General features: G+C 36.3%; 1 long non-coding RNA gene across 1 annotated transcript in view; it reads left to right on the forward strand.

Moving 5' to 3' along the window:
• The first annotated feature begins 22,861 nt into the window (after positions 1-22,861).
• Positions 22,862-25,383, forward strand: part of LOC142876864 (uncharacterized) — a 43,752-nt gene continuing 41,230 nt past the window's right edge. Inside the window, exon 1 of the long non-coding RNA XR_012923700.1 lies at positions 22,862-22,950. This is a non-coding gene — a long non-coding RNA (uncharacterized LOC142876864). The remainder of the gene's footprint in view (positions 22,951-25,383) is intronic.

Below are 25,383 nucleotides of genomic sequence, written 5' to 3' on the forward strand. Positions count from 1 at the left end.
TGTACCTATATTTCATTTAAAGTATTTAATAATTATACCTCATGTGTAAGATTACATTTTTAAATCTCCTCATTTAATATGAAAAACATACTGATTCACTTTAACTTAATTATCAAAACTATACATAATTAATTGGGTAATGGATATATACGATACTGTAGTTTGAAATACAATTTCATATCACAACATTTAATGTAGACATCACAAAATATTAATTTTTATGACCTGATATTTTGAATTCTTACACACACCATGGAGTACTACTCAGCCATAAAAAGGAATAAAATAATGTCATTTGCAGCAACTTGGATGGAAGTGGAGACCATTATCCTAAGTAAAATTTTTCAGGAATGGAAAAATAACCACATGTTCTAGCTAATAAGTGGGAGCTAAACAACAGGTACCATGTGGTCATAAAGTGATGTAAAGGACATTGGAAACTAAGAAGGGGAGAGGGTAGAAAGGGCGTGAGGGAGAAAAACTTACCTATCTGGTAAATACTCTACTCTGGTGACAGGCACACTAGAAGCCATGACTTCAGCATTAAACAATGCATCCATGTAACAAGAACACTTATACCCACTATTATTTTGAAATAAAAACTGTTAAAAAAAATAAAAAGTGGAAGTCACAGGTTGGGGCTTCCGAGAAAGCTACTTAAAGGTGGAGAGACTTGGCTGGCTCATGTATGTTGCCCTGAATCTTCTTCCATTTCTTCATGAAAAGAACATGGAAGCAATGCCAGATATGGGGAAGCCATCTGGAAACCTTGAAGCAACAAATGTGAGCCTGAAAGCCACATCCCAAGATAGCTGAATGGAGAGGAAAAAGTAGACAAATACACACTATTTTCTTACCACTCTTTATAGGAGAAAAACAAAACTTCTTATTTGTTTAACTCACCTTAGGTTGTTTCTTTCTCTCAATGGTGCCCAACGTACATCCTCACTGATACAAACAACTCGCACGTCGTGGTGTGGGAACCCCAATTGATATATCAGGATGGTGCAGCCAGACAGGAAAGAGAAACAACAAAGCATGTTTCTAGGTAAGGCTCCTGGGTCACCCACAGGTGTCTGAGAGAAGGAAGAACATTAACTAGAACAAGGGCACAAGGCTGAGAAAGATAATCCCACCTAGATCCATCCTAAAGCATAGCCAAGTATTGGATACATACCTTTTCAAAAATTATATTACTGAAACAATAATTGGTGCCATGGAGGCAACAGTGAAAATGTACACAAAATGGAAATAAAAACAGGAAAGCCTGTGATAAGATTTTCCCCAGGAATAGAGAACCTGCTTTCATCCACTATGCATGTGGGAAAATCAATAGTATTAGAGAAGGTCTTTGGAAATTCATTAATTCATTCAACAAATATTAACCAAGCTCCTTTATAACTGATATACAGTGACTTTTTAAAAATTTAATTAATGCTTCTTTATTTCACAAGATACTAAAGGGACTGCCAGATATGGTGACTTTGAAGGAGAATATAACTGCCTTCCTTTCTTTCCCTTCCCTCTTCTTTGCTTCTCTTTTCTCCCCTTGCTTCTCCTCCTCTTTTCTTACTTTTCCTTTTCTTCCATTCCCTTCCCTTCATGAAAAAAAAGGTGGGGAGAAGTATCACATTAATATTTTATTTTCTTTCTTTGGATCAGTGATTCTCCAAGCATGGAAAAAGTAATATTAGTGTTACACAAGGAAACATTAGAGGGCAAATAGATATGGTATTACATAATGCTGAAACCCATGGTGAGAAGCTTTTTCTATTATCCATCTTCTCTCTCTTTCTTTGCCTTTAATTTTAAAGAAAAAGTTGTGAAAGGGCTGTAAAATAATAATATAAAAAATAGTCCCCTACTTCTCTCCTCCTAACTACCTCAATCCTCTTCTCCAAAGACAAGCACTTTACCTCTTTTAGCTGTTTTTTTAAGCAGCCTTTACTTTCATACTTTAAAATGCTTATCCTACTTTTTTGATTCATCAAATTTGGAGTCTTTGTTTTTTTTTTTTTTTGAGACAGAGTCTCGCTTTGTTGCCCAGGCTAGAGTGAGTGCCGTGGCGTCAGCCTAGCTCACAGCAACCTCAAACTCCTGGGCTCGAGAGATCCTCCTGCCTCAGCCTCCCGAGTAGCTGGGACTACAGGCATGCGCCACCATGCCCGGCTAATTTTTTTATATACATATCAGTTGGCCAATTAATTTCTTTCTATTTATAGTAGAGACGGGGTCTCGCTCTTGCTCAGGCTGGTTTTGAACTCCTGACCTTGAGCAATCCGCCCGCCTCGGCCTCCCAGAGAGCTAGGATTACAGGCGTGAGCCACCGTGCCCGGCTGGAGTCTTTGTTTTGACACTCTTTACAATTGATAAAAATGTCTTTGTGGATTTAACAGTATGTCCACAAATTCTCTGATACTGCTTTATAGGCAGCTTAATCCTCCTCTTCTTGAGTGTAGGCTGGATTTTGCAACTTGATTCTAACAATAAAAATAAAGCAGTAAAGGGAATAAAGCAGAGGTGATCATGTTTGACTTTGGAGATCAGGCCATTAAAAGACACTGTGGCTTCCATCATGGTCTCTCTCTCTCTCTCTCTCCCCTCCCTCCCTCTCAGATCATTTGCACCTGGAGAAGCTAGCTGCTATGTTGTAAGGAGAGGCTCACATGGTAAGGAACCTGTCCAGTGGCCGTTGAAGAGCAGAGGCTTCCTGCCAGCAACCTTGTGACTGAGCTTAGAAAATTGGATGGTCACATGTAGAAGACTGAAACAGGATCAGCACCTCTCAAAAAAATCAACTCACAATGAATATCAGACTTAAACCTAAGTCATGAAATCATAAGAATTCTAGAAGAAAATGTTGAATAAACTCTTATAGACATCGACCTAGGCAAAGAATTTATGAGGAAGACCCCAAAAGCAATAACAGCATCAACAAAAATAAATAAATGGGACCTGATCAAATTAAAAAGCTGCACAGCCCAAGAAACTATCACATAGATAAATAGACAGCCTATGGAATGAGAGAAAATATCTGCATGCTATACATCTGATAAAGGGCTGATAACTAGAATCTATATAGAACACAGGAAAATCAGCAAGAAAAAAATCAAACAATCCCATTAAAAAGTGGGTAAAGGACATGAACAGAAACTTTTCAAAAGAAGACAGACTAATGGACAACAAACATGAAAAAAAATGCTCAACAACTCTAATCATCAGGGAAATACAAATCAAAACTACCATAAGATATCACTTAACTCCACCGAGAATGGCTTTTATCAAAAAATCCTGGAAGAACAAATATTGGTATGGATGCATAGAGATAGGAACACTCATACACTACTGGTGGGACTGCAAACTAATACAATCTCTATGGAAAGTAGTATGGAGATACCTCAAAGAGCCAAAAGTAGAACTACCATTTGATCCAGCAATCCCACTACTGGGTATCTACCCAAAAGGAAAAAAAGACATTATATAAAAAAAGCATCTAGGGGATGGTCATGATGGAGACTCAGACTTTTGGGGGGAGAGGGGGAAAGGGGCATTTATTGAAACCTTAAAATCTGTACCCCCATAATATGCCGAAAAAAAAAAAAAAAAGCATCTGTACCCGGATGTCTATAGCAGCACAATTCACAACTGCAAACATGTGGAAACATCCCAAGTGTTCATCAATACATGAGTGGATTAACAAAATGTGGTATATGATTACCATGAAATACTACTCAGCCATAAAAATGATGAACTACTTATTGTATTATCCTGGAGAGAACTTGAGCCCATTCTTCTAAGAAGAATCAAGAATCACAAGAATGGAAAAACAACCACCACATGTACTCACCATTAGATTGGTACTAATTGTTCAACACTAATGTGCACATATGAAAAGTAACATTCATGGAGTATTGGGCAGGTGGGAGGGGGGAGGAAGGGGGGTGGTAAATCCACACCTAACGGATGCGGTGCATGCTGTCTGGAGGATAGGTATGCTTGTTGGCAGTGCAAGGGCAATACATGTAACCAAAGCATTTGCATCCCCATAATACTATAAAAAAAAAAGAAAAGAAAAGAAAAGAAATGATCCTCCTGGTTCCAGTCAAGTCTTCAGATAACTACAACACCAGGCAGCTTCTGATCTATGACATCATGTGAGATTCTGAGCCAGAGTACAAGATGCTTCCAAATTTTTGATCCAAGAAAGTGTGAGGATAGGCCGGGTGCTGTGGCTCACGCCTGTAATCCTAGCTCTTGGGAGGCCGAGGCGGGCGGATTGCTCAAGGTCAGGAGTTCAAAACCAGCCTGAGCAAGAGCAAGACCCCGTCTCTACTATAAACAGAAAGAAATTAATTGGCCAACTGATATATATATATAAAAAATTAGCCGGGCATAGTGGCGCATGCCTGTAGTCCCAGCTACTCGGGAGGCTGAGGCAGGAGGATCTCTCGAGCCCAGGAGTTTGAGGTTGCTGTGAGCTAGGCTGACGCCACGGCACTCACTCTAGCCTGGACAACAAAGTGAGACTCTGTCTCAAAAAAAAAAAAAAAAAAAAAAGAAAGTGTGAGGATAATAAGTCTTTATTAGTTTAAGCCACAAACTGTTGGGGTAATTTTTTTATGTGAGAATAGATAACTAATAAAGTACTTTAAAAACATTTCTCCCATACTCCTAATATAGTTAAATAATACTTACAATTAATCAATAACACTTGTTTTTTTATTATACCTAAGTAAATGTTATTCATTACTGAATGAATTAGTTAATTATGATTACATGTTACTAATTTTACAACTTTTTGTTTTATCTGGAAGTAATAATTGTCACTTTTCTACTAAACATAGTTATTTATGTATATATCCTAACAATTTTTTAAAATATTTCATCATATCTAGCATAAACAATAGACACCACCCCCCCTTTTCTGCAGTTGCACTTTCCATTGTTTCAATTGCCAGGGGTCAACTGCAGTCTGAAAATATTAAATGGAAAATTCTAGAGATAAATAATTCATAAGTTTTAAATTGTGTGCCACTATTCTGAGTAACATAATGAAATCTCATTCCCTCCCACTCCATGACTCTGGGAATGTGAATCATCCCTTTGTCTAGTGTATCCACGCTGTATGTTAGTCACTTAGTAGCCACCTAGGTTAGCAGATTGACTCAGTGCTTACATTTAAGTAACTGTTATTTTACTTAACGATGGTTCCAAAGTTTGAGAGTAATGATGCTGGCATATTGTTATAATTATTCAATTTTGTTGTTATTGTTGTTAATTTCTTGTTGTGCTGAATTATCATGCACATATATGTATGTATAGGAAAAACAATGTGTATAGGGTTTGGCACTACCCATAGTTTTAGGCATCCACTGGGGGTCTTGGAACGTATTCCCTGCAGAGGAGAGGGCTCTCTACCTCTTACCTAGAAGTTTTCTTCACTCCAAGAGGCATGTCATAATAGACCATTTAACAATTTTTTTCTTTTTTCTCCATGAAGCCCTTTTCCCCAAAGCTACTACCTTCCTATGCCTATCCAGATATTTTCTATAGTCCTGCCTTCCCAGAAGTTGTCCTTTCTTCATTCTGGGGCTTCCATTCACTGGCCTTGTGTGTCATGTTTCCCCTTCTTTTTGCATCTTCCTTCTCTTGTCCTTTGTGTCATTCCCTCTTTTGTAGGAGAACATTATCCATTATCTTCCAAAGTATGGGAACATGGATAAAAAATATGTGGATTTAGATGTCTGAAAATGCTTAATTTCTCAAAAAGATTACAAATCAAGTGAGAATATTCTGTGTGAAGATTTTTTTTCTATTCTTGAAAGTAGTTTCTTCCAGTTTTTTTTCTGTTTTTCACACTTCTGTTCTTTTCAATAACCTATGCCCCCTCTTTGCTATTTATTTATATTTAAGCAATTCCTCTTGTTTTCTACTGCTGTATAACATGGAGCACTATGCACAGCACATAGTCAGAGCTTATAAAAGGGTCTAATAGACAAAGAAAAAAAATGGACAGCAAATATTTGATATAGTCAAATGAATAACTTTCTAATTTCAAAAGAAATTGGACTTTAAATTTTAATTTGAGCAGATTTTAATTAGTCATAGTTTTTGTAACCTTCACTTTTATATACCCACAGTACTTCTTTATATCTTTACTTCATCGTTGCTGAAGCTACAGCCTCCATTAGAATGTAAACTCATTACTAACCTTCGGTTGGTGCTATCCCACCATGTCTAATTTACAAATGAAAAATGATAGCTTAGAAATAGCTATTGTTACCTTTATATCTGCTCAAGATGACTGAGCTGGCATCTCTGGATTGGAAAGATGGAACTGGATTTGATCTATGTGTGACTTACAACAATCCAACTCAACTTTTTGCACCTCAGTATCCTTATCTCTAAAATAATGGATTTTATAGATAATCTGGAAAATGAAAAACTTCTCAAATCTAATCTCTAGGTTGGGAGTGGCTTATATAATTTTAGGTCCCAACTTTCCTTTCCCTGTTCTTAAAAACTACCATCATAAAAAAATATTGGAGATGAGTACTTACGCTTTATTGGTTCCCAAGTCATCCTAATTTTAACCTTTAGTAAACCACTTATTTTCCTCATTTATAAAATACTTTAGCTTCCTCATTTATAAAATAAGGGCATTAATTGTTGGCCACCATAGTATTAAACATTAGGTATTGTGGAAATAAAGTAGCTTCTAGAACTGTAAGAAATTTTTTTTCATAAATTACCCAGTTTCAGGTGTTCTTTTTTAAGCAACAGAAAATAGCCTAAGTTAAAGCCCTAATCACCCATGTGACTATGTTGGATATAGGGTCTTTAAGAAGATGATTAATATTAAATGAGATCATATGCTGGAGACCTGATCTGATAGAACTGGTGTCCTCATAAAAGAGGAAGAGATACAAGAGATCTCTCTCTCTTCCCACCGTGTGAAGTCATGGAGAAAAGACAGTCATCTGCAAGTCAGGAAGAGGGCTCCAAACCAAAACCGAACCCTGCTGGGAACTTGATCTTAGATGTTCTAGACTCCAGATCTATGAGAAATAAATTTCTATGGCTTAAGCCATCCAGTGTACAGTATTTTGTTATAACACATTAAAACAGGTATCTAAAAAAACTTCGGCTTTTTTTTCTTAGTTTTAATTTTTAGCAATTTTTCTAATTGGACATGCCCTACTAATTTTCCCTATTCCCTAGAATTGTATACTTTAAAATTAACACTCTATTGCAGTTGTGTGAAATACTAACCCTTGAGTTGCCACGCCAGTACATTCTTGTATAAGTATTGTCTCATTTATCTTTAAAAAAAATTGTGAGCTTTCCAGATAACTATATAACAAATAAATACTTCTGAGGTTTCATGCTATGCCTGTTGTATCAGTTAGTTTTTGCCATGATAATTTTATAAAACTAAGCACTCCAAAATTGAGTGTCTTAAAACAAGAGGCATTTATTCTCTCAGTTGTTCCTGGAGAATCTTCAGTGGTGGACAATTGCTTCAGCTTCCTGGATCAGGACGTCTGTGCAGAAGTTGACACAGTTCTGCTGTATGTTGTTTTTTATTCTCTTTGCACCAGCAGACTTCTTTTCACAGCAATAGCAGAGACTCAAGAGGAAATTAGAAACATGCCAGGTCTCGTATGATTTGGAATTGACACCTTATCACTTCATCTCCATTCCATTGGCTTGTGCAAGTCACATGATCAGTCAAGAGGCTGGGAAATATACTCTGCTCTTAAAGCCATGCCAAGGGTGTGGACACAGGAGGGGTGAGAATTGGGGACAACCAAGCAATCTACCACAGACTTTTGTTTGTTTTTTTTTCCTATTATTCATTGGTATACTCTGCTCATTCTGAGAGTTTCTGGTATTCTCTGTGGGCTTTTAGTCCATTTTCTTGGCTTCCTTTCTACTCTTCCCCCACTAACTTTTAGTGCTGGATCTCACATGTGCATTCTTTTTGGCCCCATGTATTGGGGACAATCATGATTCTAGATGGGAGACTAGAAAGAACCCAAGACAAGTAACTGCATGTCGTGCTACACACCTGTACTTTGGTATTGTGGTTTGTGTTGTGCTCTCAGTAAAGATATGCTTAAGTCCTAACCGCCAGTATCGGTTAACATGACCTTATTTGGAATTATGGTCTTTGCGGATTTAGTCAAGTTATGATGAGACCATGCTGGCTTAGGGTGGGCCTAATCCAAAAACTGGCATCGTATAAGGCATCCATGCTTATAAAGAAAAGGGAAATATAGACACAGAAACATACAGAGAGAATGGCATGTGAACAGCATGGAGGCACAGATGGCAGTGATGTCTCTATAAGCCAAGGAATGCAAAGGATTGCCAGCAACCAACAGAAGGCAAGAGAGAGGCATGGGACAGATCTCCCTCAGACCCTCCAAAGGAGAACCAACCCAGTCAATACCTTGATTCTGGACTTCTATCCACAGAATTGTGAAACAATATTTTGTTGTTTTAAGCCAGCCAGTTTGTTTTGCTTTGTTATGGTAGCCCTAGAAAACTAGTATACAAGTGGGTACAGACATGTAGTTCTTGCCTTATCTGCAAATTTGTACCGATATTGTAACTTAATGGTAGTAATTTTATTACATTCTTCACCACTTGCTCCATCACTGACTACCAGCCAAATTAAATCATTTTTGTTTGTTTCCTGTGTTGTATTCCGTTATCTTTAAGTCTAGGTCTGGCATCCAAGTTCAAGTGGCAACCCAAACACCACTTACCTCCCAAAACAAGTATCCTGCCCCTGTTCCCCTCATTGTCTTTTCTTTCTCTGCCACTGAATATACCCAGCACTGACTCTTTACCTACCTGGACCTCCAGACTCAGTTTACTACTGACACCTCTGCTGATCTTCTTTTCTCAACTCTGGAGCCCAGGGCTGGTCCAGCATCACCTGAGCTATCAATTCATTTTGGATGGAGCACACAGCATACAAGCCTTACAAGATTGTTAGGTACAAGCAGAAAAGAGGATTAAGACCTGCCTAATAGCATTTTCTTAAACTACCCAGAACCAGGAATCCATAGCATAGCAGCTATGAAAAGGGAGTTGGTGGAAATGTTTTATAGGGGTGTTTCAAGGGGGAACCAGGGAAATTTGTAGACCCACATGGGACAAAGAAGGCATTATTTTGAGGAGATACAAAGGATGGCTTTCTTCCCTCCGCCCTATATGTAAAAAAAAAAAAAAAAGCAGACTTCAAGTTCAAGTTTATTATTTATTGCAGGGATAAATGGGTTATAGTCAAGACAGAATAATCCAGGAAGGAAATCAGGAAAAGCATGGGTTAATCTAAAAAATACAATAATTGTTAAACCTATCCTGCAGTTAAGTTTTACATGAACATTTTTTAACAAACTTGTTTTTCAGTATACATCTGCTACTTTTAAACTGTCATAAAAAAAAAGGAGTTTAAAGAAAATTTTGAAATATATCATAGAGCAAGTTAGAATAAAATATAATGTAATTTGGTTTAATAAATGTATCACTTGAAATAAAAGAAATGGAGTACAGATGACTTAATGACAGTAATTGAATAGTGAAATGGAATAGGAATTTAAAACATATTCAGGAATTGGAAGTAATGATAGAAGAGAAGCCATTGAAAAAGAAGGAAATTGTAAACACACTGACCTTCTAGTTATGGGAAATGAGCGTAGCTAGTCTAAGATGACTGTGGTACCAATTTCCATATCAGTCAGCTTAGGCAAGTTATGCCACAGTAACTAACAACTCGCACATCTCAGTGGTTTACACAACCAGTTTGCTGTTTTTGCACAGCATTGCAGGTCAAACTTGGTTCTTCACTCTGGGATCCAAGCTGAAAGAGAAGCTCCAATCTGGATTGTCGAGCCTTATGGCAGAGGGAGAAGATAGAATAGTGGAACCCTGAAATGACTCCTAGAGCTTCTGCTAAACATTGGTGAATGTCACTTAGTTGATCTCACATTAGTCTGGAATGGAACAACACTCTCTCTGGAAGGAGCAGCAAAGCTTTGGGAATAATAGGTGTAACCTTGCACAAAGGGGAAGGGGGAAGTAAGGGGAAACTCCAAGGGAAGAAAAACAAATCCTCGCCTGACAAAGTTATTTTTTTTCACAATTGGGTAAACATAAATTAGAAATCAGAAATAAAATGATTAATTTTAAGAAAAAAAACATATGATGAAAATTTAGATAAGTACAACAATTGTAGCAATACTTGTAAGCCCTTTAGCTTGATCTCTAACATACCTCACAATTATTTAAAAACCAATAATAGGTAGGTTACAAGAAACAGACTTAGAGTAAAAGGATAAAGTAATGCTAAAAATAAAGATGTAGACAAATGTGAATCAATTTGTCGCACTTCAGACAAAAAGAAACAAAAGGAGACGATAATAATAGATCGCAATGCAAAAGGAGCACATTTGTTCACGGAGTGATCTTCTTGAAACATCACTCAGGTAAGGTCACTTCTTTGTCTGAAACCCTCCAAAGACCTCCCAAATAAAAGCATGGTTTATTTTCTGTGACCCACAGGAGCTTACATCTCCTGGCCTGTGTTGACCTGTTTGATTTCATCTTCTGCCACTCGCTCTCCCTTTCACTGCCAGCCACACTGGGAGACTTTGCACTGGCTGGAAGAATCTTTCCCCAGGTACCTCCTTCAGGTCTTCACAGAACACTCACCATCACAGTGAGGCTATCCTTGGCCACCCAAGCCAAAATTGTAATCCCTTGACTTGAGGTTGCATATCTCTCTTCCCTGCCTTCTTTTTCTTTAGCACTAATTAAAATACTACATATTTTACTTGTATATGGTAAGTATTGTCCAATTTTCACACCAAAATATAAGCTCCAGAAAGTGAGTATGTATGTTTTATTAACACTGTATACCTTAGAACGAGAATTGGTGGGTGTTTTCTGTAATGGTCCAAATAATAAATATTTTAGGCTTTGTGAGGCATGCCTTCTCTCTTGCAATGACTCAACTCTATATGTCATAGAGGTACAAAAATAATCTTGGGTGACATGCAAATGAACAAACGGGTGTGGCTGTGCTCCAATAAATATTTGTGAACACTGAAATTTAAATTTTCTATAATTTTCAAGTCTCACCTTATTCTTCATTTTATTTTTATTTTTTTCTAAGCACTTAAAAATATAAAAACTATTCTTAGCTCACAGACTGTACAGAAGGTGTCAGCAAGCCAGATTTGGCCCATGGACCATTGTTTGTGGACTCCTGCCCTCAAACAATGCTTGGTAGGTAGTAGGTATGGAGTATTTATATATAGAATGAATGAATGTGAAGATAGAGTTAATATTGTTACTGAATATTTAATAACAAAGACAGGAATAGCAAATTACATTAAGCAAGTTGAAATAAAATAATCTACAAAATCATAACTATAAGAATAGATTTTTATTTTATCATTATTAGTCTGGCATGAAAATACATAGTATATCAATGCAAGAAATTGTACAATACAGGTTAAAGACATATTTTAACCTGAATTTTGCATACTGCAATCACAAAGCACAATTTCTTAGCAAGTACTCAAAGATTACCTATGAATGTTGTGTGCCAGTTGTTAAAAACAAATGTGTATTCCTTAGTACTCTTCACATTGAGTTAAAGTCTATGTCTACTCAACCTGAACCTGGGTAGCCTTGTGACGTCTTTAACTAATAGAATAAACACAAGTGATGCTATGTGACTTCTGAGGCTAGGCCACTAAAGGCACAGCTTCTGCTTGTGTCTCCTGAAATGCTCACCTTCTAAATGCACCTTCTTGGGATACTACACTGCAGATTCCAGATGTCATATTGTAAGGAAGCCCAAGCCACTTGGAGAGAACATGTGTAAGTGCTTAAGTTGACAGGTGAGCCCCAACTTCAAGTTATCCCAGCCTAAGCTTCAAGTCACCCCTGCTTAACCTCCAGAAAGCCCCAGATGATGCCACACACCCCGAAACATTCAAGTCATGAGAGCCATGGTCTTCCCAGTTGGTGCCACACACATCCTGAATCATAGACAAATCATCTGTGTTCTGTCTACAATCCTGACCTGGAAAATACATGTGCATAATATAATGGTAATTGTTGAAAATCCTCTCATTTGGGGGCAGTTTGTTATAATACCATTAGTTCCAAGAAAAAAAAAAAACTAATCATAATATCAGACCAAAAATACAATTACAGTATAGTTCAATAAAGTCAAAGAAAACTTTTCAGTTTACTCATAAACATAACTAGAAATTAAAGCACAGATATAATGGAATATCTAAATTTACTTTAACAATAGTGTCCTAAAAAGTAATTTGGTGAAGAAAGAATGTGAGATTAGGTTCTATAGTTTCCTTAAATAAAAGGTTTTTTTTTTACTTACTTGTAAGTTTTAGAGAGTACCAGTAAGTAAAATAATGAAATACAGAGGAGAAAAGAAAATTTTGAAAAAGACTCTGACTTAGAACCGCATATTTTATTTGATTATTCCCATGACCAGTCAGTTGTAAAATTCTACAATTTTTCCAGCATTTCCATTACTTCTCCCTTTAAAGTGCTATAGACCCAGTTCCTCTTTTCTCAGCTCTGCCTCATTACATGAATAACTTTTCTCCCTACTTCAAGCACCTTATTCTTCAAGATAGCTCTCCTTCTGCCTCTAGAGGTTTTTATTTTAAGTATAAGAACACAGGTTGCATCAGGTTTCTCTTCTTTTCAAAACAACTATGATGGTATCCTTTGCGTATAAAATAAAATCTAAAATCTTTAACATGGCAATCAAGGTCTTCAAAACCTACCTCCAAAACACTTATCAGATCAAATCCCCCATTAAAATGCCCACCTTCTATTCACATAGTAGTATTCACCATGTTAATAATGTGAGTATTAGTTGGATACATCCTTAATTCACATTACCTTAGCCAAGATTGTTTATAGTAGTGATCAAGATGATGAAGAATCTAGAAGCATTAGATTTTTTAAAAAGATTATTTTGGGAGTCAACTCACAGAATTCAAATTAAATCGTCTTATATCAAAAAGGGTTGTTATAAGCTCAGGAAAATGAAAAGTGATGCTCTTAATCTTTCTTTCTCTCCGTCTCTCTTTTTCTCAGCACTGCCTCCCTCTGTGTGAGCTCCATGCTTAGGCAGTCCCTCTTCAGGTGTCAATTTCTAGGAGCACCAGAATTATATATCATCATTTGTGCTTGGCAACACCAGTAGTAAATGAATTTCTTTTTTCATCATAGTTGCAACAGAAGTCCTAGAATTGATTTTCATTGTCCTGGCTTGGATTGCAATTCCATCCCGACAGCCAGGAGTAGGGAACTCACTGCTTAGCCAGGCTGGGGACACTGGACCTGGTGGTAGGGTGAACACAAACACGTAGAATGGAATTGGGATAAGGATAGCTACCCTCAATACATTGTCACATCAAGAAGACAAATGAATGCAAGACATGCATGAGCACCACTCATCCATCTATTGCACAATTTATCAAAACATATTGAGAAAAACATTCCATTTAGTGTAGGAAATAACTTACCTAAAAGAGCACAGATGAAAGTTATCTTTGAACATTTGAAATTTACTCATGAGAAAGAGGGAACAAACTTGATCTTTGTAGCTCTGAAGGTTGTACATAGGATTGAGGAAAGGAAATAACAGAGAGAAAGATGTTGGTCGATAAAGAAGAAGCATTGTATTAAAAAGGGGGGCCGGGGGGAGAAGCTGTCCATACATAGAGAGTATAGATGCAACAGAATCCAAGAGAATAAAAGGTAAAAGAAAATTCTCAGCTCCATCATGAGCTAAAGGCCCTTAGGGTCATGAATAGGGTGGCAAATGGCACCTGTACACATGACCGAATGGGTTTAGAATGCACTCCAGACTAAGTTGCCCCCAGGACACCTACATCTATTGTTCATACATCCACTTCCAGGGTTTTGAGTGAGGTGAAAAGCATGTCCATGGTCAAATGCATCAATCACTATATATAGGCCAGTCATTAGACAGGTCAATCAATAATATAGGCTTATTCTGTTAAATAAATGATTCAGAGAATGACTTGGATCTGAGTCCTCAAGATATATTCAATTTTACAGAAATGACCTATTTAATAATTTGATCTATATGAGGCCCCATTTCTTCCTCTGGGATGTAATAGATCCCTACCCGTGACAATGCTTTGAAGACCAAATAAGAGTGCTTCATTAAATCAGGGTTCAAAGGGTTGTTATTACTATTATTAAGTGCTCTGTGTCTTATGCTGATACTTTGGGTAAGAAACCAGTTATCTCTCACTTGACTTTGAGAAGTTTACAATGTGGGAGGGAAAAAATTGACAAATATAAATTAGGAGTTAACCTAAATACATAGTAATAATTTGAACCCAATTGGGTCACTGATTATATTTTTAAATCAATCTTATTTTACTCGTAAAGTAATGAGTAATTTGATTTCAATTCTCTCTCTGCACAGTCCACTCCTTACCCACTTCCCATAAACTATTTTTATTAAGTATTTATCAATTCATCTGTTGATTTTCTGATGCAAAACAAGATAAAAATTTCTCTCATTTCTTCTCATAGTGTCTATTTGAGAAATGACTCTGTGCAGAACTTAGGGCAAAAAAATATGTCACTAGAATATTAAAGCAACACAGATGATTAAAATATCACACCTTGCCTGTTTCATTGGCAAGCTGAATGAAGAAACAGAGATGAAATATTAGCATGTGTTTTTCACATGAATATGTTAGAGAAGAAAGAACTTTAAAAAAACTTTTTATTTTGTTTTCACTTATATTCGATGTTTTCTTAAATCCTCATAACTTATCTTGATGCTTTTTCTAAATAATAGCTTAGACAACCCAGATATGGAATATATAATAAGTCACACTTAGAATAGCATAGCAATTTTTTTGATCAAGGAAAGAATACCAAATACCATAATTTCTTCTCTTAGAATGCAGGAAGTTCATCCTGAGTTAGCAGATTTGAGTTTAATATTATCTAGCTTTTTAAAAAACATAGACTCAAAATGAAAGATTCCTTGAAAGTCTCTTGAATATCTAAATTCCATTAATCCATTTTATTTGGTAAAGAACTTTAAAGTTTTGATGATTTATCCACATGAGGTTAAATAAGTCATCTGATATAATTTTTAAAATATGAAAGTATTACTGGGATATAATTCACATACCATATAATTCACGCATTTAAATTATACAACTCAGTTGATTTAAGTATAGTCACAGAGTTGTACAATCATCAACATGATCTCATTTTAGAACATTTTCATCACCCCCAAAAGAAACTACATACCCATCAGCAGTCACTCCCCATTTCCTCTCCCACCAGGGTCTGGTAACTACAAATCTGTTTTTTGTTTCTGTGGATTTGCCTATTCTAGACATTTCATATAAGTGAAATCATACAACATGTGGCCTTTTGTGGCTGGCTTCTTCCACTTAGTTTGTTTTCAAGATTCATCCATATTATATCATGTATCAGCACTTCATTTTTTTATAGCCAAATGACATTACATTGTATGACTATGCCACATTTTATATATCTGTTCATTAGTTGATGGATATTTGGGTAGTTTCCACTTTTTGGCTGGTATAAATAATACTACTATAAACATGCTAGACAAAATTTTGTGTGGATGTATGCTTCCATTTCTTTGGGGTATAAACCTAGGAGTGGGATTGCTGAGTCATACAGTATCTCTTTGTTTAACCATTTCAGAAATTGCTAGATTGTTTTCCAAAGCCGCTTTGCCATTTTACATTCCCAGCAGCAATATATAAGGATTTGAATTTCTCCACATTCTCACCAACACTTGTCCTTATCTATCTTTTTGATTACAGCCATCCTAGCGGGCACAGAGTGTTACCTCATTATGGTTTTGATTTGTATTTCCCTGCTGGCCAATGATGTTGAGTATCTTTTCATGTGTTTATTTGCATCTTAATTGGAAAAATGTCTATTGAGACCCCTTGTTCATATTTTAATTGGTTCGTCTTTCTGTTGTTGTGTTATAAGAATTATTTACATATTCTGGATACCACAACTTTATCAGATATATGATTTGCAAGTATTTTCTCCTATTCTGAGGTTTTCGTCTCACTTTTTTGTCAATGTCTTTTGAAGCACAAAAGTGTTTCATTTTTATGAAATCTAATATATCTCTCTTTTCTTTTGACACTTGTACTTTTGGTATTATATCTAACTTTGCCTAACCTGAGGTCATGAAGCTTCACTCCTATATTTTCTTCTAAAAGTTTACAGTTTTAGCTCTTATGTTTAGGTCTATAATCAATTTTGAATTAAACCTTCATGTAGAGAGTAAGGAAGGGGTCCGAATTCATTCTTTTGCATTGTGGATAGCCACTTTTTCAAGCACCATTTATTGAAAAGACTATTCTTTTCCCCCATTGAATTGTTTTGGCACCGTCATGTAATTTTTGACTCTTGAACTGGTGGTCAGAAGTCTCTAAACAACCTAATCTAGAAGTTTCACTGTAGTGAATCTAGATTATTAAAATTTTCATTTAGAGCTTTCTATAGTTTGATAGCCCTTTAAAAAATACATATAGGTCTTTGTCCCAATAGAGGCCGCCATATTGGTGCTCTGGGACTTAGACCCTAGCTCGAGCTAGTCAATAAAACTCCTTTTGATGATTTCAATAAAAAATACATATAATGCCTTCATCCTAAAGATTAAAGGGGCTTTTAGATTAATTGCTAAAGAAACCTAATTTTTGCTATCTTTGAAGATGTAAACGTTCTTGGAAATGTCTACTGACTTACTTGAATATTGCTCAGCAAATTCTTGTATCTGTTAGTTAAGAACTGAATGTTCTAACTAATGCTCCCTTGTGAATTTTACAGTTGACAAAACCTAATAGTTAATCCCGGTTCAATTATGTGGGAGTCCTTGTCAGTTCTGGCAGTATCTCAAGGCAGATTTGATGTGGAAAGCATTGCAAAGCATAACCTGGGCAGATTTATGGGACTCTAAATAGGTACAAATATTTTTAGCAAGAACATTTTAACCACAAAACATGGAACAATGAGGAGAGAGTCACATAAATGTTGTGTCCTGAAAAATTCACCATCCATTTGGAGATATATTTATTAAATATACACTATTAACCAAAATATGTACTCAATTGTCTTTTTACATCTTATCTTAAGGATCTTATCTGAAATGATCTTGTTACTACTATTCACAATCTTCCTATGAGATGATAATAGTCAAAATGTCCCTGTTTTATAGGAAATGTATCAGTTAGTTTTTACTACAAACAACCTCTCCAAAACATAAAACAATAACTACTCAGCCCACAGTTTTGTAAGACAGCTTGACAGTCTATCTGATCTGAGATTGTTCAACTGATCTTAAGCAGGATCACTCAGGAGTCTGTGGCGAGCTCACAGCTGGATGATCTAGCGTAGCTTCCCTCACTCTTGAGGTTGACCAGCCCTCATGGGGACTATGTGCTTCTCATTCAGCTAGCCTGCCCAGACTTCTTCTCTCAGAAGCCTCAGATTCCAAGAGCAGCAAGAGAGGGTAAGCCTAATTTTTAAGTACTTCCCAAGCTTCTTGCAACAAATTTGCTGTTATTTCATTGGCCAAAGCAAGTCATGAGGCCAGCCAGATTCTAGGGGGATGGAAAAAAATCCACTTCTACATGAAAAGAGTTGCAAAGTGTGTCCAATTTTACAATGTACTACATAAAACAGAACTAGGGACATTTCATAGAGGTAGCAAAATCAGGTCTTTTTTAACCTGGGACTTCAAAGCATGAGGTTTGTACATGGACTACTATTTAAACTTTTCTCCTACTTCTAGATAATTTCTTTAACAATTACTTTTGTCTTCATTGAGAGCTTTTATTAACTATTTTGATAAATGTAGGACAAGCACACAAAAATAAAACATAAGGGAAAAAAAGAGGTACAAAATAAAAAGACTTTTCCCCTATCTTTCTCATTCCTTCACCCCTCCATACCTCTCCTAAGAGACAACAATTTTTGACTGTTTCTACTTTAGGCCTTTTGAAAGTAATACTAAGTAAAATGTCCATGACTTTATGTGTGGATGTATCAATACTAGGCAATGCCTGGTAAGGCTCTATGATGGCACAGAAATATTCTCTATTCCTCTACTACCTACTTTCCCTTCCTCCTCTTATATTTATTGATTACATTTTTAAACATGTTTAACCATACAATAAAATCTCTATTTTATACCCATCAGCTTTAAGCTGCAGCTCTTGATTCCCCTACATATAAAATGAATATTATCTAATGTTCTGAAATCCTTCCACTTGGCCTTCACAACCTCCACCTGCACCCTTTCTCAGAGCCCAACCAGGCTTGCATTGTGTGGCATTTATAGCCTATTTATAATCACGTTTTGCATTCATAGTTTGGTCCTGAAAATTATGAACTAATAAACAATATTAAAAATATAATGATAATACAGAAATCAGTGGCATGCACAAACCCACAAAAAGGTAATCATGTGTCCTTTAATCAAAGTCACTTGAAGGAGAGCATTTCAAACATCCCTGTCAAACGTATCCTATTACATTCCATCACTTATTCAAGATAAGATACGTTTCATTTTTCTTCCAATATGTAGCATGATTTTCTTATAAAACTTTGTAAATTTCTTGGAGAATTTCATTGCATTTTTTTCCTTGTTGTCAGAAAGCAAGTATTTGTATTTTATCACATTCCTAAAAGCATCCACTTTCCTTATCATACTACTTGTTGGATGACATAAAATGCTTCAAGGCCATAAGCATAGCTGTGTTCTTATTTATTTTTATTGTTCTCCTGGGTTAGTTCTATTGTTTCCTAAGGCCTTTGAATTTCTCCTGGATTCTTTTAGAAATCATGTATAAAAAATGAACTTAATGAGTACTTATAGGAATGAATTTATCTCTTATTTACTAGAATTCTAGGTCCACATTTATTCCCCCCTCAGAAATTTGAAGGCATCTTTTAATATACAAGGTTGCCAAAGACAGAATTTTAATGTCTATTCAATTCTTAATCTCTAGTATGCAATACAGTTGTATTTATTTAAATTTTTTAAGTATAATAAGCATACAAAAAAGTGGACAAACTATAACTACATGAGTTAACTCGAAATGATCATATCAGCATAATCACAACACTCTTCAAGAAATGCAATACTCTGTGCCTCAGAATCCCCCCTTGCACCCCTTTCTAAATTACCAGCCCCACCTTCCTGTAAAGCACCATTAACCTGACTTCTAATAGCATAAGTTTGTCTGTTTTTAAAATTTATATAAAATAACATATATTATTTTGTGATTCATTATTGTCATTCAACATTATGTTAATGAGATGATCCACATCATTCCTTACAGAAGTGATCTATTCATTGCAATTTCTGAATATTATCACGTTGTATGTATATACAGCAACTTACCCTTTCTAATGGTGATACCCATCTGGACTTTTTTCCATCTTTTGTTATTATAAATAAAGTTGTTGAGAACATTTTTGTTTAGTGTACCTATATTCACATTTCTAATATGTTCTATTTTATTCCACCTAGAGTATAGTTATAACAAATTTTAGAAGATACTACCAAACCATTTTCCAAAGCAGTTGTACCAATATCACTTTTACCAGAATTGTATAGGAGTTCTACTAATAGTTCCACCAAATATTCACCTACACTTTGTATTGTCAGTCTATTTAATTTTAGCTGCTCTGACTGATGTGTAGTAGCATTTTTAAAATAATTTTTAATTGTGTATCTGTTTTTAAAAGACTGGTTAAGTCTTTTGCTAACTTTCCCATTGGGATGGCAATTTTATTTTTTTTCAGAATATTACAGAGATACAGATGTTTTGGTTACGTAGATTGCTTCTCTATATCAAAATATAAGTGCGCTCATCACCCAGCCATTCTCACTGGATTCAGGTGATATCTCATTGTGGTTCTGATTTGCATTTCCCTATAATTGGACACGAGCATTATTTCATATGTTTATTGGCCATTAGCCTGTCTTCTTTTGAAAAGCTTCTGTTTATGTCTTTTGTCCAATTTTTCATGGAATTGTTTGATATTTTCTTGCTGATTTGTTTGAGTTCTTTGTAGATTCTGGTTATTAGCCCTTTTCTGGATGTATATCATGCAAATATTTCACTCATTCTGTAGGTTGTCTATTTGCTCTGTTGATTGTTTCTTTGGCTATGTAGAAGAGTTTAAATTTAATCAAGTCCTGTTTATTAATTTTTGTTGTTATTGTGATGGCTTTTATCAAAAAGTCCCAAAACAACAGATGCTAGTATGGATGCTGAGATAATGGTTGCCTGTATTTTTTTAAATTGATTCATAAGAGCTCTTTGTATATACTCTGGTTAGGAGCCCTTAAATTGTTACATGTGTGGCAATTATTTTCTTCCATCCCTTGGTTTGACTTTTATACTCTTTTAATGATATGTTTTAATCACTAGGAATAATTAGTTATATCAGTATTTTCCTTTATAGTTAGCACTTTTTGTGTCCTCTTTAGGAAAGCATTCCCTACACTTTGGTCCTGATTATAACTACCTTCTTTCTGTCATCTAGAAATCTGCTGATATCTTCATTTTGCTGATGTTCCTATCTCCTACTAAAATTCTTTCTGGCCATTCCAATCTTTTATCTTTTGTTTTTACTTTGTTTTTAAATTTTATTTTATTAATTTTGAAGAACAGATAAGACTAAATGTTTGAGGCAGGATTCTTGAATTTAAGTATTAATTTTTTAAATTTGAATTTTGCTTATTACTTATTAAGGTTATATCAATAACATGAAACTGGGGAATTTAAAGTAGTAGAAGAATATGTTTGAGATTATTTTGACAATGCTTGAGAAATACAAACACTCAAGAACATACATAGGTTGAGAGAGAAAGAACAAAACCAAGGAAGAAATTGGTCCTCTCCCCAGGCAACTGTTTGGATTGTTTTCTGATTTTAATGAAGAACAATCAGAAATATGCTGGAAGAAGGTTTAAAATTTGCCTATGCTGTAAATCTTAGCACTCATTAGAAATTAACATTTTTAAAGTCTATGTCTGCTAAAATACTATTTGTCTTCATTTCACTCATACCTCTCAAGTAGATGACACATATTTTGTGTGAGATACACACACACACACACACACACACACACACACACACACACACACACACACACCTAGGAATGTCCTAATTCATCCATACAACTACTCATTCTATTAGCAAGTTAACTTTGTGCTTATACTATTTTGAAGACATGTATATATTGGTCTTGAAAACAAAATGCATACATTTTCAACTTCCCTTTCTCTGCCTCCTACCCCAGTACCAACCTCATTTCCCAAAAGCTAATCTTCATGGGCCTAGAAAAGTTAAAAATAAAGCTAGAGGGGAATTCTGGGCCCAGAGCTGATGAGTGACTGATTTAACTGGCCATGCCTACCAATATAGGAAACTAGTTGGTCAGATTAATTATTTTATAAGGTATAAAGAATTCCCATGTTATACCACATTTAATTTCTAAAACATATTTTCTCAATCTGAAAAATAATCATCTTCAAGATGTGAAGATTATTCTCATTTGCCTATTCTAATTCCCTCCTCCCATTCTCTACTCTGCTTTGTACCCCAGAAGGTCTCTTCCCTCTGGACAGCCTCTTCCACTTCTGTGGGGCCACCAGGAAGTGCTGGCAGGAGAGCGGAGGATGGGAAGTGAAAAAAGTCAGACAATTTTTCCCTGCTCCATCCCCACTTCCCTACCTCATCTCTGGCAGTAGTGGTGTCCCTCTCATCTACAGCTTCCTCCACACTTAAAGGACTGAGGTCCCTGTCATCTTCCTAACTATTGGACAGGGACCACTCCAGGGACTCCAGAGACACCAATTTGTCCTTACAGGTGGTAATAGTCTCCATCCCTTTGTTTCTCCATCCCTTGATTTTTCCTTGTGCCCCACCTACAATCTCAGTAATTAGTTTTTTCACCAATGTCTCTTCAGGGGAACTTCCTGGGTGAGCTCTGTTTCTAGTTGCAACCCTGACAGATACACCAGAGTTCAGAAATTGTTTAGTTTAAATCCCATGGGTATTTAAACTCAGATGCTATCTCTACTGTGATTAACATTGTGCCCTAAGTAAATCTCTGCTATCTCATAGCTAGAAATTCTACTGATGTCCCCTGATTGGTGAAATTTTCTGATGACTAAAATATGTATTTCTTTTAAAAATCATTGTATTGGAAGGTCATTTAATACTTTGCCGTTTGAATTATTTGATACATTTAGTCTGGTGATGCCCAATCTCAGCTGAAGAGATGCTCAATACTGATTCTGGCACACAGAATTCTAGGATAGTCTCCAAATGTCCTGTACACCCATCTCCGGGATTGTGAATTTAATGGATTTTACTTTTGTGATCAGATTATGTTTTATGGCACAGTTGACTTTAAGAAAGGAATATTATCTGGGTAGGCCAGACCTAATTATCCAAGCCCTTTAAAAGCAGAGAGTTTTGTCCAGCTGGTCACTGAAGAGAAGTCAGAGAGATCTGAAGCATGAAATGGGTTTAACAGCAAGGAGGTTCTCTGTTGCTCAGCTGGAAAGGGTCACATTAGGACATCAGAGTGGCCTTCTGAGACTAAGTGTGGTCCCCAGACCACAGCTAGACAGACAACAGGGACCTTAGTCCTATAACCACAATGAAATGAATTCTACTGGAGAGCTTAGAAGAGAATCAAGAGCCCCAGAGAGAACTGCAGCCCTGGCCAACAAGTCGATTTCGGCTCGATGAGGACCTGAGCAAAGAATCCAGCTACTAAGTGCCTGAACTTCTGACCTGCAGAAACTATACGGTAAAAACTGTGTACTGTTCTAAATTGCTAAATTAGACTGGTAATTAAGCAGGTAATTAATTAAACAGTAATAGAAAACAAGATGCTTCAAATAGAAAAACAGTGCGCCAACCTCCACGATTCTGTTTTTTTTTTTTTTTTTTTTTTGGGGGGGGGAACTTCCTACCCCAGGTGATGCTAATATCCAGCCAGGAATAAAGATCATTGCTTTTCCTCCTTAACCAAATTGAAATTATCTGAAAAATAAAACAGATCCCTAGAGTAGCTTTCTTCTTTCCGGTTCACCTACTCAACAAATAGTTACCGAATGTTTATTCGGTGACAAGTGCTAGGTCCTGGAAATTTATTTAACGGTAAGAAAATCAAACATACTCTCTTCCTTCATGGAAATTTCAGGCAAAGTAAGAGATAACACATTTTTTAAACACCATATGATTTCTTGCACATAAGGCAAGGTTCATGTTTACAAAAATTGTCTGGAAGAAAATAAGGACATGCTTTATACTTGGAGCCTTCTATTATAGGGCGTTTTCTCAATTACTTTAGTTTGAACCACAAAGCCCTGTTCAGGGAAAATAAATTTGCCTCAACTGACCTCAATCAGTGCTACTTTGGTATGCTTTACAGAGGTCACTTAATAATTCTGGAAAAAAGTAGGAATATAATTTAACACAGATTTAGTCATTATTCTTGATATTAGGACACCAAAATTGCAAGTGTAGGATGTCACAGTAAACAAGACTTTTAAAGAGTTTTGAGAAGACAAACATTAAGCAAATATTTTCACAAAGAAATGTAAAATTACTACTGTGATAAAAACTTCTAAAGGAGAGGTGCGTGTACAATAGTGGGATTTGATTTAGGGTTGGTGCCAAGAAAGGTGTCTCTGAGACAGGAAGCCAGGAAATCAAACACGAACAGATAGGAAGTGGAATTGGGAGGTGGGCTGAGAAACAAAATGCTCCACAGTGGTTGCCAGGCTTGGTTGCAAATTGGAATTCTCCAGGGAACTTTAAAAGTACTGATGCCTGAATCCCAGCCCAGATTTAATCCTGATTGAATGCGTCTGGGGTGTAGTCTAGGCATCCCCAGATCATCCCAGTGTATACCCAAACAGAAGGGCCAGAGATTGGAGGAGAGTCACAGATTCTGGAAGCTGAAAGAGGGCTGAGGACAAAGAAGCCATGACCCCTCAACATTTTCAGTAATTGTAGCCACATCACAGATACATTGCGACACAGACTTGCCCTTTCTGAATCACTTGCCGAAGCCACCTTCTTACATATTTTAAGTTTGATCTAGAGGTTTCTCTGTAGATAATGAACTGTAACCTAACTGGATATGTAAACAGACTGTGATCTTCTCTTGTGCCGATCACCAAGTTGTGGCCAATCACAAGCAGCCAACTAATCAACTGTGTTCAGATAAGGCAAACACTGAACTGTAACCAGTCCAGCCATTTTTGTACTTCACTTCCATTTTCTGTACTCACTTTCTCTTGTCTGTCCCTAAATCCTGCTCTACCACGCAGCAGCGTGAAGTCACTGAACCTATTCTGGTTGGGGGGGGGGGGCTGCCCGATTTCTTGAATCATTCTTTGCTTAATCAAACTCTGTTAAATTTAATTTGCTTTGAATTTTTCTTTTAACACTACTATTCAAAATATTTTTAAACGTGCTACCTTGTGTTGAAAGTTAATCACTAGGAATTCAATATGTGAAGTCAAAGAGATTTCACCAAAATTCAAAGGATCGTTCCAGATGGAAAAAAAAATGAAGGAGTTTCTAACTTATTTTTACAGCCCTCCACCCCCAGCCTGCTCTGAGATTTTGCCTAGACAGAAATATGTTTATAAATTTCAATACAATTATGGGAGAGGGGCAAGAGAGCTCTCCTAAAAAAGAGGAGTGGGGTACTATTTAGCAGCACATGCATTTTCTTTTTGGCCTGCCCAACTGCACAGCCCATGTTATATTGCAGACATCAAACAAAGAGTTTACTAATATTGACAGCAGTGCAGATTGTCCTTCTAATGGTATTTGGTGTCATCTGAATAATTATCATATGGCATAAGACATGAAGTTGATTGATTCAAGATAATGCTTGTCAAAAAGAAAGATTTTAGGCAAATTAAATTTAATAGAGTTTAGTTGAGACAAGAACAACTGGGGAACCAATGTACCCCCCACCTCCTGAACCAGAATAGGTTCAGAGACTCCACTGCCATGCGGGCAAAGAGAATTTAGGGACAGAAAATGCAAGTGTGGTACATAAAGAGCCAATTGGTTACAACTCACCATCCGCCTTATTGAAACACACTGAACAGTTGGCTGTTTATGATTGGCTGAAACTGTGATTGGTACAAGAGTAGGTTACAGTCAGTTTACACATCCAGTTAGGTGACAGTTCGCTATGTACAGAAAAACCTTTAGG

The sequence above is a fragment of the Microcebus murinus genome, chromosome 16, assembly GCF_040939455.1.
Source record: "Microcebus murinus isolate Inina chromosome 16, M.murinus_Inina_mat1.0, whole genome shotgun sequence".
Lineage (NCBI taxonomy): Eukaryota > Metazoa > Chordata > Mammalia > Primates > Cheirogaleidae > Microcebus > Microcebus murinus.